Source organism: Python bivittatus, unplaced genomic scaffold (assembly GCF_059951505.1).
Source record: "Python bivittatus isolate LINGU-HERP-01145 unplaced genomic scaffold, Pbiv_v1 ctg000080_np1212, whole genome shotgun sequence".
Taxonomy (NCBI): domain Eukaryota; kingdom Metazoa; phylum Chordata; class Lepidosauria; order Squamata; family Pythonidae; genus Python; species Python bivittatus.
In genome coordinates this window covers 70,868,137-70,889,107 of record NW_028277035.1, presented here as the reverse complement: position 1 = coordinate 70,889,107, position 20,971 = coordinate 70,868,137, and the positions used below count along the sequence as shown (strand labels likewise).

General features: G+C 37.9%; 1 long non-coding RNA gene across 9 annotated transcripts in view; it reads right to left on the bottom strand.

The window, feature by feature from the left end:
- The window catches only part of LOC148216739 (uncharacterized), a 153,136-nt gene that overhangs the window by 84,487 nt on the left and 47,678 nt on the right, over positions 1-20,971 (bottom strand). For 7 of the 9 annotated variants that reach the window (XR_015794931.1, XR_015794936.1, XR_015794935.1 and 4 more), the window contains 2 exons: positions 15,489-15,625; positions 13,406-13,508 (listed from right to left, as the gene is read on the bottom strand). This is a non-coding gene — a long non-coding RNA (uncharacterized LOC148216739). Of the gene's footprint in view, positions 1-13,405; positions 13,509-15,485; positions 15,626-20,971 lie in introns of all 9 variants that reach the window. The other 2 variants (XR_015794934.1, XR_015794938.1) reach the window with 1 other exon arrangement.

Here is a 20,971-nt window from a genome sequence, read left to right as displayed (position 1 = left end):
CTGGCAAAGTGTCAAAGCCTCCATCTGGGAGATCACAATTCCCCTATTTAAGTTCTTTTAGAAATGCCAGGAAACTAAGCCATTTCCAATTTCCTATTCTATTCCAGCTTTAAAAAATAGGAAACAAATAGAAATCCTTACAATAAAAAATTCTAAATGGAAGGCTGGAATTGTCTAACAATTTGGAGAAGTCCCTAAAATAAGATTCTGACAATTATTTTCCTAAGAATGTAGGCCTGTTTATCAAAATGGTGCATTAGACTTTGAATGTGATCTAGCATTGCTTTTGTGTTCCTATAGCCAAAGGAAAGCAATTTTTCAAATTATACCAAGAATTAATTAAACAATTTGTGATGGTCACAGGAAAGGATTTCAAAAGGTAAAGAATTCAGATGAAGGTAAAAATATATCAGCTCTGATAAAATGAATATGATAAGCATTTCTGCTCATCTGTACTGACGTGCTTGAGAAACCTTGAGAAAATTTAAATAATTTGCAGCATGACTATAATATATATCATTAGCAATTTACATTTTCTAATATGAAGTGCCTGGTGAATGATTTATTCATTAATAATTCATTACTTCACATTTTCAGATGCCATCAAGTCAGCTTTTGTCTCCAGATGTCTGGGACTACAACTATGAGGCTTAGTCATCAGGGCCAAGATAGTAGTAGTCCAGCACATCTGGCTGCATTAAGGAATAATGTATATGAAGCCCCTGTGTTTAGGCAAGTTGGGAATGCTGATGCAAGCCAGGAAATATTACAGATGTTACGCTAAATTGCAGGAAAATGAAATAAACTGGATTGCCTTTGTGGCTAGCCCTCCTAGAATCCAGATTCCTAAAGCTCAAGTAGTGAGAAGTGGGAACAAAACCAAATCAGTATGAAAATTAGAATCAGGGAATTCAAGAAAGGAAGGGGTCTGTTCCAAAGAGTAGATAGGCAAAAACCAAAACTTAGAAGTATCAGGTAAAAAAAAAATAAAAGCTATGGATTCAAGGTATAGGGAAATGCCATACTACAGCCTAACCATGCTGTTCTCAGCTGTTTCTTAAACCAATTTCAGAAATCCCAATCAACACTGCAGTGGGTTAGCAATGAGACTTAGCTGGTGTGCAATCTGGTTACTTTTTTCTCAGCATTCTTCTTTTGTCATCCTTCTTTCTTTCTTCTTCCTCCTCCAGCTCTTCTATCTCTTATAACCTTGGTAGTTTAAACTCATTGTTTTTTCCTCCCACACTTACATTGCAGCACTTGTAGCCTTGAAGCCAAACATTTGATATGTGATTCCATAATTCCCAACTCTGGACCGAGAACCATTGGTTCCTGTGTCAGCCCTCACAGTCATGTCCTTAATCCTTGTTCTTGGCAGAAAGGACTTTTCATGAGCCAATATGTATCATTTCCTCATAATACTGAATCACCAACTCCCACGGCTCTTCCCTTTGCATTCTTATAGGGCACAGGTGCATCCTGTCTTGTTGGGCTCCCTGGCTCTAACTAGCAAAAGTACCCATGACACTTGACATCTCATGGCTAGATAAGTATATTTATTGCATACTAGAATGAAGCAACTAGAATGATACCCTTTGTTAACATGAAGCAGAGATCCTTCTTACATCCATGGCAGTTTAATTTTGGTGCTTTTCCCCCCACAGATCCCATGTTGCCTTGCTCTTCTATGTCATGAAACTAAAAAGTTGTTGACTGTTAACCTAACCAACTTTCCTGCCTTGAAAAATAATGCTCCCAATGTCATTCCTACATCTGCAGTGCACCCATGTTTCTTCCGTCTCCCCCCAAGTAATGAAATTTTGTTGTTGTTGTTCACCAGTGATACAAAATATCTTCTACATCTCTCACTTCTGGTTGGTACTGTCATCTACCTCACTTGTCCCTTTTGTCAAATTTTCTTATGAAGACTTGCTTCCACTATCCATTTCTTTTGTTCGGCCTGCTGTCTTTGCATTGACACATCCTTCTCATTTCTCAGCTTTGCTGCTTCAAGTCTTTTTATGTCTTCTTCAAAAAGTGCTATGAGCTTGTATTTGCTTCAAATATATGCAAGGTTGTTTTCAGGCAGGCAGGCAGGCAGGCAGGCAAACGTACAAATAGTGCAAGTCACAGCTTCAGACTTCTGTTCATCCTCACTTCTGCTTCTTAAGGCACCACTGGTAGAAAGACTTATTTCGTCTTCCTATTCCTTTCTCAGACTCTCACATTTGCTGAGTATTTGATTCTTGGCTTAGAGGAAAGACTTGTTAAGGACTCCACCTAAAGCTCCCTTTCTGAACTCTCTAGGAAAACTCTGTAAGCTATCCCTGTCTGCTTGCTCAACTCTAAGTAAGGATTGAAATTGAAGTGAAGTAGAAACCAGAACTGCTCAGCCATGTGTAAACACTGAGTAAGTCCCTTCCAGTGTCAAGGCTGGAAAAAGAATGGCCAAAGATCCATTGAAAGGATAGGAGAACAAGGTTTAGGGCTTAATGCCTCAGGCAAACTCCTGTTACTTTCCCTGTTCACTTATTGAGACACCAAGGATAGCTAGTGATAAGGCTGCTAACTGCTGGTTCATTTACTGTTGATAGTCAAGCCTAAAGGGCAGAAACTATCCACCGCTTCAATATCTTCATTGTCAATTCTAAGCTGGTTGCTGTATTGTTGTCATAAATTTGGTCTCTTCGTATTTAATCTTAGTCCCATTTTTCCATTCATTTTCATTACTAGAGCTTGTAGATCATTTGCATTTTCAGCTATCAGGGTAGTATCATTAGCATACCACAGGTTACTAATGTTTCTTCTTCCAATTTTAAAACCACATTCATCTTCTTCCAATTCAACCTCTATGAATATATGTTCTGCATATAGGTTGAATAAATAAGGAGAGAATCATTCATAACTGTTTCACTCCTTTGCCTGCTTGGAGCCAGTCTGTTTTGCCATGTTTTGTCCAGACTTTGACTTGATGTATTATAGGTTTTGCACGAGAACAATGAGATGTTCTAGGAATAGACCTATATGGAAGACAATAATTTCTCAGAGACAACCAGTCCCAAACTATAAATAAACAGTAATGATCTGAATATGGTTCAGTCAATAACTAACTGGTGGACAGTGCAGAGCTTTCAGCCCAAGTATTATATATAAGAAGCCCTGTTGAACAAGCCAGTAGTGGCAATCTGCAATAGCTGTACCTTCCAATTCACTCTGACTTCCCCATAAAAATCATATTATTGTAGTCCAGTCTTGAGGTTAGCATGGATCACTGTAGGAAGCTATCCTTGATTGGACAAGACTATTGACAGCTCCAGGTAGCTTGGAACTTCTTAAGGCCATTTTGGTGTTAAGTGAAGGTGAATCCACAAGAAACCTATTTCTGTAAGAAGTACACAATCCCATGTGGAACCAATAGAGTATCCAGTTATTAAACTCACTATCACCCATCCACAGAACTTCGTTCCTGTTAGGATTCAGCCTGACCTTATTCAGTCCATGATCATATCCAGACATAAGTCTATTTCAATACTTTTAATTCTGCCTGCAAGTCAGTCACAAATTGGCACTAAGGGATTATACCTCAGCTCCTTGGCAACTGGGCATAGTCACTGAGGAGTTTGGAGAGATGAATATACTGAGTATCCCCAATTCCATTTCTTTGTTATATCTGAGTTAGTGTGTAACAAAGATTATACAAAGGTTTATATGTGAGTTGACATAAGGTGGTTTGAAAGCTGTATCTGTGAAGTCTTGATCTTCCCATTCAATCTATTGGTTGAAGTCATCATCAACAAGCGGTAAATGTGTATATCTGAAACAGGTACATGGATATGTAGTTGTCTTAAGCTGACATATTCTAGATATGGTATACTAAACTATTTCTTTAATTATGGAAGTTGTGCTTTAAAATACTTATGACACAGTTATTCAATTATTGGTGAATATTTTTTAAAGTGTGAAAAGTGATATATCTTACTTCTGCTCTGTTGCATCTCTTCTGGCCTAGAAGCACTATTCTGTCTCAAAAGAAAGCCCATGTTCTGATAAACTTGTCACAGTTCTTCTTGTGACAATTATACATAGCTTCAGGTATAATTAATTTAATAATTAAACTAGATTCTACAGTGGCTGACAGACAAATCTGATCTGCAAAAGACTTACTGGTATTCTAGGGATGCTGGTTTCTTCCTGGTTCTTATGCAGGAACATCATAGCTGCCAAAAGCAGACAACATTTATTGCTTGCTACCAACAGAAGTAGGATTTGATCAAAGCTCTTTATCCTATTATCATTCCCCAGAGCCTATGTTCTACTACATCAGCAAAGCCCCTTAAACAGCAAAGACATGTGACTCAGCTGAGTACTTGGAAAATCAGGTTGATAAGAATATGAGGATTATTTTTAAGTGAGATGATATGATAGGAGAGTCTGCTGAAAAACTTTTTCTATACTTCAAGGATAGCCATCATATACTGACCTTCAGAAGTTGATTGTGAAGGATGAGAAAAGAAGTAGCTATAAGAAATAAAGACAATTTAATGGCAAGGCCATATCATTACTTGGGGGAAGGGGAGGTGGAGGCAGATTCCCAGGAATACACTGTTCTCAGAAACCAGATTTGAAAAAGATTTTTTTTAATATATAATTGCATATTCCTGATTATTGCTAGCATCCTGAAAACATTTGGACACATAATCAATTTCCCTGAATATTCTGGTTAATTTTGAAGCCCATCAGGGAAAATTTGGAGGGAGGAGGCCATTAAAATATATTGCTCCAGCCAAGCAGATGTTGATTTATTAAAGACCAGTCAAAACATTGCTTAAGAACTTTACTGAAACAAGACATAACAGAAAATAATCAATGGCTGCTAATGGAAATTGCACTAGTCATAGACTTATAAAATAAAGATAAATGCAATGAGTAGAATTCTGCACTTCAAATGTCTGCTAAACCATGATCCCCAATGGATGATAGACCAATCTGTCTATCAGGCCTGACTTGGACTAAGATTGCATGCTTTATGCCTCAGCTATCTGATGATCTTCTACATACATATGGTATCCTGTAAATTGCCCAGATCCTTGGGACTGGGTTGGTATCCAAGTAATATAAATAAATAAATACATAAATATTCTGGCATGACTAGTAATGCATACCTAGGTCAGACTAGGGATGAATTAACACATTGGTTAGACACCCAGGAGTAACTAAATGCAAGATAAATATTAGACTTTCTATAGCTCTTGAAATGTTATTTTGCTATTATCACATTTTAAACAGGATAACCTTTGAATCTGACATATCAGTTCTAAATTAGACATGTAAATGAAATGTTCTAGAATATCAACTTCTGTTATCTTTTGTTGTTGCTACTCAGAGCTGGCAAAGAGATGTAGAGTCAGAATCAGTTCTATTGGACTGTAATTTTCTGGAAATAATAAGACACATAGGTGGAAATACTTTTAGGCAATTTTAGTCACTACACCAGGTTCCATGAAAGTTTACAATAAATAGAGAGATATAGGAATAAAATGTAATGTACACTGTAAACGACAGCTTTCATATGCATCATATTCTCATTCTGTAATTCCATAATCAACACCCCTCCCCCCATTATTTCTTAATTTAAAGCAGTGGCCTATCCAGTGACATAATTTAAGAGTGCTTTGCTGGTACTACTACATTTTTGCAAATGTTTACATTTTGAGGAACAATGAAAAAACAGACTGCTTCTGAAGAAGCTGTACCCGTTTTATCCAATTACATTTTATGGCGTGCATCTTTCCTCTTTTGCAAAAACTGCTTGCTGCCAATATGAAAGCATCCTTATTTCTTTCGAGCATAGCTCGCTGTGTCTGGACACCGGCCTTCTTTGTCGGTAATAAGTATTCTTCTTTCTCTCCCACTTCTTTTTTATGGTGTTTTTATTGTGTTACTAGCAGCCTCTCTGGGTCCACTGAAGAAATTAACTAATTAGTCTGCTGGTCAGAAGATAATGGTTGAGTCATTATGTAAATTGAATATCAATTACCTTTTACGTGCCCATACAAAATCCCCGCTAGATTGTAAAAGGCAGAAAGCAAAATACTTGCCATTAATATTAAAAGGAGGGAAATATATGGTGAGGGTTTTATACTGCTGCCATAGCCTTTCTTATTATTACTGTAGCACTTTAGAATACATATCTATGCATAGGTTGTTTCTGATGAGTTTCTATGAAAAACATAGAACAATTCTTATTTAAATTCAATAATGTTAATATAATTATAAAATTATGTTAATAACCATAATACTATCAGTCCTAAAATCCCAACAAGGTAAATAAATCTTCCTCTGCAGATGGACAAGGAGCTTCACTGCTAGAAACCATGTATGTGTATGCGTGTGTGTGTGTGTGTGTGTGTGAGTGTGTGTATGTATGTATGTATGTATATATGGCCTTTGAGTCAGTTTTTGACTCCTGGCGGCTGCCTGAACAAGTCCCTGCAGTTTTCTTGGCAGGGTTTTTCGGAAGTGGTTTGCCCTTGCCTCCTTCCTAGGGCTGAGAAACAGTGACTGGCCCAAGATCACCCAGCTGGCTTTGTGCCTAAGGCAGGACTAGAACTCACCATCTGCCAGTTTCTAGCCTGGTGCCTTAACCGCTACACCCGACTGGCTGCCAGAAACCACGCGGTGGCAGAGCATTCCACAGCCAGTGCAGCGCTGACAGAAGGGCTGGGAGGAGAAGTGTTGAAGGAATGGGTCAGCAGCTTGTTACAGGAGGTCCCAAGGCCCTCATTTCCCCCAATGTACTGAAACGGTTTTTAAAAGTATGGAAGCCTGGGCATACTTATTTTCACTCCCACTGAAAACGAATGTAACAGGTAATGTTAGTGGAGCAACCAATAGGAGAAATAGGCAAGAAGGGAAGAGGGAAGGCACCCCCTGCTACGCACACACAAACACACACTCCTTCTGCCCTGGCTAGCATGAGCCACACAAGGTTTAAGAAAAGGACAGGATTTTTCCCAATTACTCATAATGTTGTTCTGTCTATAACTTATATTTTTTTGCTATGTCCACATGGGCTGTTGCAAACCACCCTTTAAAAAAAGGGGGGGGGAAATCTGACTTGAAAAGATACTCCTCCCAGCATTTTGTAGCCTAAATGGCTTTATGTGAGCATGCTGTACTATGGGGTGAACAATGGGTAGTGATCATTCTTCTGATCTTTATGTCTTCGAATATATTTGTTGAACCAGCAAAATGCACCCTAAAGAGCTTGCTTCCATCTGAGCCTTCAGTCTTTTTTCCTCTGAAAGATGAGTGAAAGTCCCTTTAATTTGAGAGAAGACACCTAATATACAACTCAAAGAACAAGCAGCTATCTTCTCAAACCTAGCCTTTATTGAAACAGTTCAAACGTTTGTTATCAACCAGAAAGGATAATGGAAAATTATTCTAGAAAGAATCTTTCTACAGTTTCATTTTTTTAATTGTGAGCTTGCTGGTATCATAACTGAGAGACTCATGGGTGAATACAAGCAAATGATCTTGATAGGTACAACCAGGAGCTGAGAAAAATATCAGAACACTTCAGAACAGGTAACATGAATGAAATAGAGAATATATTAATTAAAACACCATTAAACTGGGTTGCGTCAACACACTGCTCTTATTGCAACGACAGCAAATCAGCTTTCAGGGGTGTCTGCAGGAAATGGTCAAAAACATCAAGATGGCAGCTGCATCAATGCAATCAAACTTCTGCCTGTTTTTTATGAGCATCACACATTTTAAAATGGTAGAGTTTTAAGCACACCATGGAACAGCCTGCTTGAAGAAAAGTCATTTTCTTGCTAGCAAGAATAACAGAAAGGAAACTATCCTGACTTGATCTCCCTTGTCAAGGGCTTTCAAAGCCTATGAGTATCCACCATGAAGACCGTCTCTCATGCCCTCACCAAACTACTGAGACAAATACATTTCTCAACCTAAGGCCATAGACTATTTTCTGGAGGTTGGAGAAACACATAATGAACATCAGATTTGCACAGGCTTCCAACTCTGGTCAGTCTGTAGTCCCTCCACACTGCAGAGGGGCTCTACCATCACTTTTCCAGTGCAGAGTCAACTGCATGCCAACACTACCAACTTTTCTTTTTGCAATCTTGGAAAATGAAAAAGACAATATAGCCTGTAACCTACAGAAACCTAAAAAATGTTTTCTGTAATTGAGGGTTTGGAAGATTTATATTTTAAAGATTGAAAATGTCCAAAACCTTGTTCCAAACTATTAAGGGGAAAAATATTTATATGTTTTGACCAACTACTACATTTTTTACAAACCTGAAATGAAATGAAGCCAATAGCCAATGCCATCTGTCCAAACAAATCAATAGATGAGTGACCATCTTTCATTTAAGATTCATGATAGTCAGTCAAATATTGATTTGTCTTCACAGATGGCAGGGATTAGAAAAGGAATATCTCCACCAGAAGAATGGTTTAAAATATGAAATAGAATATCTTGTTAGCTATACCCTGAAGATATACAAATATTGGTATTTCTTTTAAAATTCACTTTATACTGTTATTTAAGTATTAAAGGGACATAAATATTTTTAAAAAACAGAATAAAGTAGACAATAAGTCTACAGGCTCCCCAAAATGTAGTCCGCTCATAACTAATCCATGGACACTTTCTACCCAGAATAGACTTTTGTAGAAAAAGGTTCCTCTTTATTTTGAGTCAGTCACTGACCTGATTACATTGTGCTAAACTATGGATTAGTTATAACACGTGCTAATACATAAATCATAACTTACAAACCACAATAGCTGGATTAACAGTGATAAGCCAACTGCAAGAATACCTGTAAATACCTGAATACCTGTAACCTTGGGGAAGGTAAGAAACAGCCATTAAGGAGGGACTTGAGAGAAGAGATTACACAGTCCAGAGATAGAAGGAAGTATGAGAAAGATACTCAAATAACTCCTCCTTGATTATGTTTAATAAAAGGTGGGATGGAGACAAACTTGGACAGTTTTTCAATGAAGGTCAAACAAAGAAACAGACACTGCAGGAATTCCAAGAATGCTACTTTATCATTTGTAAACGCCTATTTGTGTTTCTCTGTCCGGTGAGCTAGATGTAAATCTTTCCATATTGAGATCACTTAACAACTACTACAAGGCAAAAACAAGGTCTAATGTATGACTGCCAATACACGTCAGGCTAGAGAATACTTGAGATAGCCCTAGAGTCACCATGGAGACCCTGCAGCTCCATGGATTTCCCTGACATCCCAAAGCATGGAGATTGAAATCACCCAGCACCATAAGGTGAGGGAACTGCAGTATGAGCCAAGAGATCAGATCAAGGAGCCTGGAGAGGAATCCAGCTGGGCAGCAAATACCAGAAGGATAGTCAGTCTGCCCCTACTGTGCAACCTAACATGCAGGGACTCACCCTGTCACCTCAAAAGCAGAACTTCCTGTCACAAATAAGTTTTCCTTAAAAATCAACACCACAACCACCCCTCCAGCCTTGATTACTGCTGAATCCAGAAGGGCAAATCTCCAAGAGGGCAACATCATTATTCTCACCCAACTAGGTCTCACACTAGGCCCACTTGTTCATCCACAAGAAGAAAGAAGGAACGCCTGAGAGCTAAAGGGCAGCACGGGGTGATGCCAACCATAAGCCAAGATTCAGGGGCCAATGGGAGGTTGCACCTCTTTCCCATCAGGAAAAAAACTTCATAGAAGGGAGGGGGCCTCCCAATCCCAATGAGAAAGAACAGCTGCAGAGGGCTTGCTTTACTCCTTTCTATCATAAAATAAAACATAAAATCACTACTGACAGTTGACCTAACCGGAGAAAGGAAGGGGGCACATTTGAGCCTTCTCCATTAATTACTGCTATCTGGAATTCCAGCAGCATAGGAAAATCAGCCCAATTCATACTGGATATAAACACAGTTTATAGGCCATCCCTTGTGTTTTTCACTACAAAAGGCATGACATGACATCACCACACTGCGAGGTTTCATCATTCGATTAGTACCCACCCATGAAACATAGGAGCAGAAGAAGTGCCAATGACATGCATAAGGAACTTGCATTACTACAGAGGAAGGGGGTATATGCTGTCCACAAGTTCAGTTCTGGCGTTTCTGGGGACCCACTGACATCATGAGAGCCAGTTTAATGTAGCGGTTAAGGCATCAGGTTAGAAACCGGGAGACCATGAATTCTAGTCCTACCTTAGGCACAAAACCAGCTTGGTGACTTTGGGCTGGTCACTCCTTCCAGCCCTAGGAAGAAGGCAGTGGAAAACTACTTCCAAAAATATTGCCAAGAAAATTGCAGGGACTTGTCCAGGCAGTCTCCAGGAGTCAACACCAACTCAAAGGCACACGTACACACGTTGACATCATACCTTATCAGGTTCTTTTTAATGTGCCAGCCTCCTTGCTAAGCCATACCTTCAGATGTGCTCCAGAGTACTTAGTAGCTACACAGAAATGAAAATAGCTGGGAACTCTCCAAGAGAAACTGAAACAAATGTGTACATTTTGTTCTTTCCTTGTTAGTAATATTATTCCTTTTGCCATCACGTCCCAGTAAGAAAGAAAATGGGCAATTATGGAGTGTGTCCCATTAATCAAAAATACTGAGGGATAATTGGTTTCAAATAGAGTCCCAGCCTTCCATACAATCCTGGAAAGCAAAGCTTTGCTCTGCATGCAAGTGTTGAGCATTTTCAACTGCGACTTTATCCTGCAGCAACATCTTTTATTCTATTCCTCACCTTACAATGAATAATACTTTTTTAAAAAAGCAGCATCTCACCTAATGATTCATGAAATCCCAAAATGGAAAGCCTAAGGAGCAAACAATAGTTCCTTTTAGTGCTTGCTGGATGGTTCTCTAAATACAATAGCACAGCAGGAGTTGGGTAATAGCTTTTTTTTAAAAAAAAAAAACCTAAAGGAAACCTGCTGCATATCATAATAGAAAATCTCTTTGCATTGTGCTAAGAAATTGAAGCTGGGCAAAATGTAAGCCTCTTCTATCCCATGAACTCAAGAATATTTAAGCTAAATTTACTCATGGTTTAGGATCAGCTTTTTAGTTTTTCTCCTGCAGATTTTTCAACAGTATTTTCGTGATGCTGAAATTTGTTAAAAACAACAGTTAACATTTTGCACTAAATGAAATGATACATAAGGGAGATGAAAAGGGAATGTTTTTATTTATCCTCCCTGCGCTCATCTTTTCTATTCCTTTCAGTTATAATTTCACACATCTGCAGCTCAATATTATCTCTGATTTGTTTTCTGAAATATTTAAATCTCAGTTGTTAGATTTCATTTTTCTCATTTCTCAGCCAAATTACAGCGGTGTGTGTGCAGCCCAACCCACGGTACTGTCGAACAAATATGTTTAGCAGGATATTAGCACAGGATAAGTAGTGTAGGATTGGGGAGGGGGGTGGCTGGGAATAAAATAAAGAAGAGTGGACTAAGAACAGCTCTCTCTCGTCTCATTTTCCCTCACTGGGTTAAATAATGGGGGCTTCACTCCCTCTAACTGTGAATTCAGACAATGAATGCCAGCAGAAATATAGCCAGAATTGGACACTGGGAACAAAGGAGCTAACCGCATGATTCGACAAATCCCGTAGCTGGCATAACTGCAATTTTTTTAGTGGGAAAAAGACTACCGTGGGAGGGGAGCAGCATCCTCAGTAAAAATAAAAAGTGTAACACGGACACAGTATGCTTGGTGTACTGAAGTGGATTGCTCAGCTTGAAGGAATGGCTGGCTGGAAGTCTAATGGAGTCTGCTCGTTAAGAAGATTTTGTTGCAGATTCCGTTTTCTCTGTTCTGTGGTGAAAGTTAATTTAATAATGTATGTATTGAGAAAGTAACCTGTAATGTTGGAAATAGAGTACTGGCCACAAAAAGTGAATTATTTTGCATTAAGCTTATTTAAATGCTTAAACAAATGTGGAAAAAATGTAACAGATAAGATCAGAACAAACATTGTGTGTGTGTATATGTATATGTATGTGTGTGTGTGTGTGTGTATATGTGTGTGTGTGTGTGTGTGTGTATATATATATATATATATATATAATTTTTATTAAAGATTTTTAAAAAGGGAGATAAAAACTAATACAAATTAATATAAAGTAAGAAAAAGAAAAAGAACTCAAAGAGAAAACTAAAAGTGCAAGAAAGAAAAAAAAGAAAGAAGAAAAGTACAAAAAAAGTAGCTTCCAATCTACTTTACAGCAGTTATAAGTACAATTATAAATTTATCTCTAACTGTATGGTTACAACATAACTCTCTTCTCTCTATAATCTATCTTGTTTAATCATCAAAACCATAAATCACATGTTCGTTTTTTCTGTTTTCCACAAAAAGTCCATAAGGGGTTTCCAGTCAGCAATAAATGTAAATATTGTCTTTTCTCTGATCAAAGAAGTCAATTTAGCCATCTCAGCAAGTTCCATCGTCTTCGTCAACCATTCCTCCATTGTGTGTAGTGCCGAATCTTTTACTTTTGAGCATACAATAATCTTGCTGCAGTTATCATGTACAAAAACAAAGTTCCATGACTTTTTAACCATTGTTTGTCCATCAACCTCAAAAGAAAAATTCATCTCATCTCAATTGTATATTAATCTTTAAAATCCTCTGAATCAGTGTATATATTTGAATCCAGAATTTTCTAGCTTTCTTACACATCCACCAAACATGATAAAATGTCCCTTCTTGTTGTTCACATTTCCAACATAAATTTGAAGTGCCTTTATACGTTCTAGAAAATTTCTAGACATATACCAATGGTATGTCATTTTATAAAAATTCTGTTTAAGATTATAAAATAGTGTAAATTTCAGTCCTTTCAGCCACGTATTTTCCTATTGCTCCATCTGTATATTATAACCAACATTTTTAGCCCATTTTATCATACATTCTTTCACTTGTTCTTATGTTTCAAATTTCAATAAAAGTTATACATTTTAGCAATTGCATGTTCATCATTTATACACAATTCTATTTCAAACTTGGTCTTACAATGTTCAAAACCATAAATTCTTTTTTCTATTTTAAATCTTTCTAATAATTATAAATAGGAGAACCAGAGACAACCATATCCCTCTGCCACCAGTTCTTCTCTTGATTTTATTTTGTATTCCCCTTGACCAAATTCTAGTGTCTCATAAGTTAGCCGTTTGTGTTTGCCTGTATTTCTCATCTATAAAACACTTCTTGTGTTGAGAGCCACAAAGGTGTTTTCGGGTACAATCTGGATTTTTTCTTTATTCCTTTATTCTTAACATGGCATGTCTAACATAATGATTTTTAAAATCCACATTAACTTTGACTTTATCATACCTCAAATATCCATGCCACCCAAATCTCACGTTGTGTTCTTCTAAGTCCAAAAGCCTTCTATTTCTCAGCAACACCCACTCTTTCATCCAAACCAAACAGCAAGCTGCAAAATACAATTTCAAATCAGGTAAACCCAGTCCTCCTCTTTCTTTTGCATCTTGTAACACCATATATTTAACTCATTATTTCTTCCCCTGCCACAGAAATTATTTAGATATATCCTTCTGCCACTGTTTAAATGGTGCATCAGTTGTCAAAACAGGTATTGTCTGAAAGAAAAACATCTTTCTAGGCAAGACATTCATTTTTATCACAAAAATTCTCCCCAGCAATGACCATTGTAGATCAGAACAAACATTTTGATTGCCTTTATAAATGAAATGTGTTTCTTTTTTCCCAAATATGGAAATAAATTGGCTTAAAGGTCCTTAAGAGTGAAATACTAGCCAGGCATTGTCATGAATGTTAAAACTAGACAGGCTTTCCTTGAGGCAGAGATTCCTCAGTTACACTTGTAGAGGTTAAACTTTATGGAGACTGCGAAATGGGAAGCTGAGAGAGAGCAGGAAAATATCAGAGCTGTGTGCAAAAGAAGCCAGAACAAAGTGTACAGAGAAGCATTATTAAGATTATTTTTATTTTTAACAGTAGAACTGAAATGTTAAAAAATAATTCCAAAGTGATAACTTCCTACCACATCAAACCATCATTTAGGTACTGAGATTACAACCTTGCTTTGAGTATGACAGCAAAAGAGGGGTGAAGCTTTGCTCTGTTTCATAAAGGGATTTTATAAGAAGCCAGAGTCACAGAGCCTTACATGTGTGTTCTCCAAGATGTAATATTAAGTTTTACTTCTGGGGAAAAACAAGTGACTCAGAGCAAATCACCACTTTGGATGAAACATCTGAAGTCCAAAGCCTTCATTTACCTCATCCTTTGGAACCAGTATGACATACATGGATGAGACAGAAATGAAAGAGAAATAAAGAGGGAGACCCTGAAGATAATAATGTTCTATGCTTCTAGCAGATGATGTTTTTCAAAAAGTTAGTTTAAAAACTCCTGTTTGATCATCAATGCCATGTTCATTTCAGCAAGGAACAATCTTCTGAGCTGTTTCCCTGGTATTAAGAGAATCTCCTTCTGATACTAATGCGTGACCTGCTTTTTATATTTATCAATCTCATGAAATTAATAGCTTGAGTTTGAAGATTTTGCCTGAAGCAGCCATGTTTTTACAAATCAATAGGCATGACCTTCCCAGGGTAGAGACTTTATAACAAAGAATGATGGTCTCAGGGCACAGGGGATGGCTTCTTTGTGAGGTTTCTTGACTTCCTAGAGGGGCCCCCTTTATTTGGGACTCTACTGCCAGCATGAAACCCAGCTGTCCATTTCTCACCCTTGTTTGGGAGAAGTCTGCAGCACGGAAAAAGAACTGAAATTGGGAATTAGAGCATGGAGGCTAAAGCAAAATCAGTTGCTGCTCAAAATCAAGCATGCAGATATAATACGGATTAGGGCCTAAAATGTTCCAGTGGTAATAACTGTCAGCAAAGGCTAGATCTAAGTTTTATTCTGGATTTGCACATTATACAATTTATTTTTTTAGGTTATTTCTATTTTATTTATTTATTTATTTATTTATTTATTTATTTATTTATTTATCAATCATATTTATATAGCTGCCCACCTCCCACAAGATGACTCTGGGTGGCATACAACAATTAAAAATAATAAATACATAAAAACAATTACAAATAAAAAAAACTATAATTTATATTCTGCTTTCTCCTTAGAGGTTGCTCAAAGCAGCTGAGCAACAACATGGCTTACTTCATTTTGGCTGAGAATGATATCTAAACTTGTCTGTTACATTTTTTGTAAACCATGATTTTATTGCTTAGCATTATTTTATTTATGTATTTAAAACATTTGTATAGTTGTCCATCTTAAAACCAAACTCTGGGTGGCTTACACCCAGCAATAAAAACAGTATATACAACTAAAACAAAAATAGTAAAAGTCAAAACAGAAAAAAGTGTTGCCTCAGCCACACTCCACCGATGCATCTCACCACCTTCTCATCCTGCTCTGGCCTCTTCTTATGCCAGCTCCAAGGGAAAGAACCAGGTCTTGAGTGCTCTCCAGAAGGTTAAAGCTGGGGGGGGGGGCGGTTGGACTTCTGGTGCGGGACGGTGTTCCATAGGGCAGTGGCTGCAATGGAAAAGGTTATGTGTGAATCAGGCCATGATGGTTTAATAAATGGTTGAAATACACCAAAGCATAATAAATACATGAATATATGGTTGGGTTCGCACATTGTGCTTTGCCATAGTGTGATTTTTGCCTGAAGCACATGTTTCAACTCAGCTGATTATCACCATGTTTGAACTTGGTGAGTTATAGCTTATTATAATTATAATTTATTATTTTATTATTATTATTTATTTGACTTGTCCCCACCCTTCTCCCCACAACGGGGGACTCTGGGCGGCTTACAACAAACTAAAATCGGCAATACATAATTAAAAGATTATAAAAGCAAAGTTACAAAGAGAAAGATAAAAAGGCTAAAAAATCCAAGAGGCTGATAGAGGCCACACCAGGCTGCTAAGGGGCCAGCCAACCCCATTTTTGATATCCTCCCTCCCCGCCCCAGGCCAGATGGCAGAGCCAGGTCTTCAAATCCCTGTTCAAATTTCAAATCCCTTGTTCAAATTTATTTAACAAATCATAGCTTAGCCCCATGTATGAATACAGTTGAGGAGATGGACCACTGATTGTCAGACTTCCATTAGCTAAACTGAAGATGCAAAGGATTTAAGGTTGCTGCCTTTCAGAAACACACTGTTGTACCTCAAATTGTACTTGCCACTTTTTGAGTAACATACTTTTAAGGAAATAGACACTTAATTTTTTGTGGGTTGATATGTCCAGATGTATGGCTGTGAGAGCTGGACCATAAAGAAGACTGAGCGCCAAAGAATTGATGCCTTTGAACTGTGGTGCTGGAGAAGACTCTTAAGAGTCCCCTGGACTGCTAGGAGGTCAAACCAGTCAATCTTAAAGGAAATCAACCCTGATTGCTCATTGGAAGGATCGATAATGAAGTTCAAGCTCAGATACTTTGGTCACCTAATGCGAAGAGAGGACTCCTTGGAAAAGACCCTGATGCTGGGAAAGATTGAAGGCAAAAGGAGAAGAGGACGGCAGAGGATGAGATGGTTAGATAGCATCACTGAAGCAATGAGCATGAAACTGAGCAAACTCAGGGAGGCAGTGAAGGACAGAAAGGCCTGGCATGATATGGTTCATGGGGTCACGAAGAGTCAGACACAACTTAACGACTGAACAACAACAATGTCCAGATGTGTTGATTCCTCACTCACAAGACTCAGCCATTAGGACCAGATTTATCCACTGACAATCTGAACAAAGTTTTCACCTTCTTAAGAACCTGTTCGGGTGCTGCAGTGTTTTTGGAAGGGAAACAGCCGCCTCAAATTTACTGTTGGAGGAGTCTGCAACATAACATATCCACATATCTCTGGAAACTGGAAACTAAGTGTCAGAACTAATAAGGACTATATTTGCTCTGTCCATAATATGTAGATAGGACTTCTTTTTGAAGTGCAGCCTGTTACTATGGTTGCAGAAGTCATGGTGCACTTACAGTTTACACAGTCTTTACAATAAAAAGTGAAATAATTGCAAACAAAAGTGATTAATTGATTAAAGCATTTATTAAACAGAGGAGTGGATTTTATATAAAAGTGCTTTGAAGAACTAGAGGCAAAACATAAAATAAAGAACAAGCAAAGATTAGAATCATTTTTCTTCTGGAGTAGCTATTAATCTCTTTTCTCCATGTAATGGTTTGGATCTCAAGATAACATAATGGAGATAGCCTCCCAAATTCTCTGATTACATCATTCTTTGTTGTCCAAGGTTATCCATATGATACTCCCACACAAAATCACCTTCATTGTAAAAGAATCTGTAACAGATTCACCTGCCCTCAGCGATGTCAGAACATAACCACACCTATTAATATAGTAACAGAGTCCATCTGATTCCTTACTGGTGAAGATTACCCTTTGTTTTTTGGTGCCTTCAAGTCAGTGTTGACTCCCACTGACTTTTCTGGAGAAGTCCCTGCAGTTTTCTTGGAAATATTTCAGAAGTGGCTTGCCATCGCCTGCTTCCTAGGGCTGAGAGAGAATGACTGGCCCAAGGTCACCCAGCTGGCTTTGTGCCTAAGGCAAGACTAGAATATCTCAGTCTCCTGGTTTCTCGCCTGGTGCTTTAACCACTACTCTTTATATGTAAGATACTCTAGGAAGGAAAAATAAGCACTATGTATTTGAAACAGTAATATTGAGGCATCAGCAGATGGAGAGAATAATGACAAAGAAATGTCATTTCATTATATATGATGACTTATATATGCAAGTATCTAAGAAGTTTTTTTTAATGGTATCACCTTCCCTGTATTATTTTCCATAAAAGTCCAAACCAGTGAACATTCAGCACAGTGTTGGTTTTTCATCTCTCATATATATTGTCTTATCTTTTTCTGATCTGGGAATCCCAATTTACATTATATCCTGGGCCTTCCATGGTAGAAGTTTTTCAATATCTTCCAGCAAGATAAACAACTTAAAAGACGTTTCTCAATAAGTTTTTGAGAATTCTGAATGTGGAAATCTCAGGTAAGCAGACAGTACTGGTGGGAATTGGAAGATCATAAAAGTGGTGCATGGGAGAAGGAAGTTTTAATGAAGTGTGGTTAATAAAGCTTTTTCCTCTGCTAAGCATATTCCATCCATGGCTAGACTAATGCACTCTGAAAGTGCTGAGGCTTTTTTCTTGTTAACTGTAGTCTTGCGAAAACTTACATTATAGGTCACCAGATGACTACAACCAAAGCCTGTCTTCTGTTTGTAATCCATAAAGAGCTGCTAAGATCCAATTGAAGAGTGTGAGTTTTCAGCTGAAGCTCTAGATTTTGTTGCTTATCTAAGTGGGTGTTTCCAGTTCACACTTTCTCCTACAGTAACAGGCAAGTGTTCTTTCACACCTTATAGACAGCTACTCCAATTTTAAACCATTGCTATTTAATTGCCTCATTTTCAACAGAGACATACCAGAGCAAAAAATGCTATCCCCAATAAAGTTTAATGATTAATGAACTGATTTCTTCCAACTCTACCTTAGGTTCTGCTCTAACCACAGGTGACAGATTTTATTGTTCACGCTAGCTATATCCAACACTGAATGAGTTCACTTCTACTCATACAATGAGACACCCCCTGGAGCAAATGTGGCACAGCCAACAGGGGGTGGCATATTAAGAAACTATTCCATTATTGCAATAGCATCTGCTGGCAGAATGATACCACTGGATTGATCCCTGGTGAATAAGCAGTTGTGAGTCAACACCACAGGAGGTAACAAAAAAGCAGTGATATGCCAACAGCCAAGGATAGTATGAGATATGCACACAGTTCTAGAATGGCCCTTGAGAGGTTATGTGATGGCTACTATAGATTAACTTAAAAATTAATATTGGGAGATATGAAATCAGAAAAAGTTCCCTCTAGCAAAAACACCATAGGCCCAACACACACACACACACACACACAGATGTATAGGGCCCAATGAGGTAGTATAACAGCCTTAGTCTTTTTGGTAAAACCTAAAACTAAAACAACTCAAGTGCTTTGATGGCTAAATTTCCAAGGGCTCTTCTTAATCCCTGTATGACAGAGCTGCAAAAGGATAGCCCACATGCAATATGTGTTCTGCCAGCAATACTTTTGTGGCCCTAAGGGTGGGTAGAGCAACAAATATGACACTTTTTTACATTTTGGAATAAGTTGGGGTATTTTCAGGGGTGAAACAAGTCCCTTAAATCTTCCAGATGCTTTAGGCATTGATTTCATGCCTTAATATTCCAGAAGGACACAACCACTGTTCCAACCACTTTTGGAGTGTGGCATTTGGCATCCTATACAAAATCTGGTGGATTGTTCATGAGATCTTTGTCCTTATCACGGCCTCGCCCTGATGTGGTGGGATATGATAATGTAGCAATGAACATATAATTGGTTTCCAGTATAACTATTTAGTGTGAATAGCTAGTAAAGTGGTCAGAGAGACAGATAGTCCTGAGGAATGATCCTAAAACTAGAAAACCTGCTTCCTCAGGACAGTTAATGAAGATGTCAATCACCACTTCATTGCAAAGCTTCAGTTCTATCAGTCTGCACCTTTTCCTATTCCAAAAGACCTCATAATTATGTTTGATGATATTCCTTCCTATTTCTTCTTTCTTCCAGGGGGTAGGAGTATAAGCAAAAAAACCTATGTGCCATCATAGGTTTCCTAAAGTTCTGAGCATCCTAGAGACATTTTCATTTCTAGAACAGACAGTTTGCTGTTTGCTAAGAATTTTCAGTCCCCCCTCCCTCTCACACACACACCTCAAGGTTGGGATGGAAGAAAGACATCTCTGCCTTCTATGCTGGTTGCACCAGCTCGGAAATGAATGAATAATCACATCCCCCTGAAATGTATAACACACATCACTGACACTGCTTAATTGCTTTGTATGGAATCTTGTAATGAGAATAAATCATCCAGCATAATTGGTTGCTTAGCATAGCCAACTCTCTACTAGCATTCTGCACCATCTGCCCTTGTATATATCTGTATCTGTGCTAGAATGCAAGGCCCTTCACATCAACATTTTGTGTTGAGGCAATGCAACAGAGGCCATGCAGCTACTTAGAATTCACCAAATCTTTTGCTCAAACTTAAATTTCCATGGAGAGAATGGGTCTCTATTTTTCCACTGAAAGTGGTGCCAGACAGCATTTATGAATGCCATGGCATTACTCATTCTTGATAGAATTTTTTTTCTTCCAAAATGCAAAATAAGGAGAGCACCAAAGAATGGAGGTCAATACAATAAACAAAAGATAATAATAATGTGACAGTGTTTTCAAACAACAGCACAAATTCCATCCATTAACTGGCCTTTGCATATGTGTGAATAATGCCTGCGCACAGACATCCTCAGAATGTTTCTTGTCTATATAAATGTGGGGCTAGCTTTGTGTATTAATGTTTAGTCCTTTTTATATATATGTTAAAGAGTAACCATTCTCATTTATACCTGCTACTACGAAATGGAAATTTCTAAGAATTTGAGAGCAATCATTTAAATCTAACATCAACTTACTGCACACTGTTTAGGTTAAGCATGCATTTTGGAAGATAATTAGAAGGAACTTGGTGGCTACCATATTATTTAGCCTGTACCCTACTTGGTTCCAGAAAGCCATACATTTTTTTACTCCTGGATGTGAGCACATGACTCCTTAGTAACTCAAATGTGAGATACGTCTACCAGAACACACACACACACAATAAAATTAACTTGCTTAATTTTGCTGCTTTCTCTTGCAACAAAGCAAAGGAAAAAGCAACAGACTAATACACATGAGAATGTTGAGTTCTCAGAAATGGAAAAGCAAACTCATGCTTCTTTCCTCT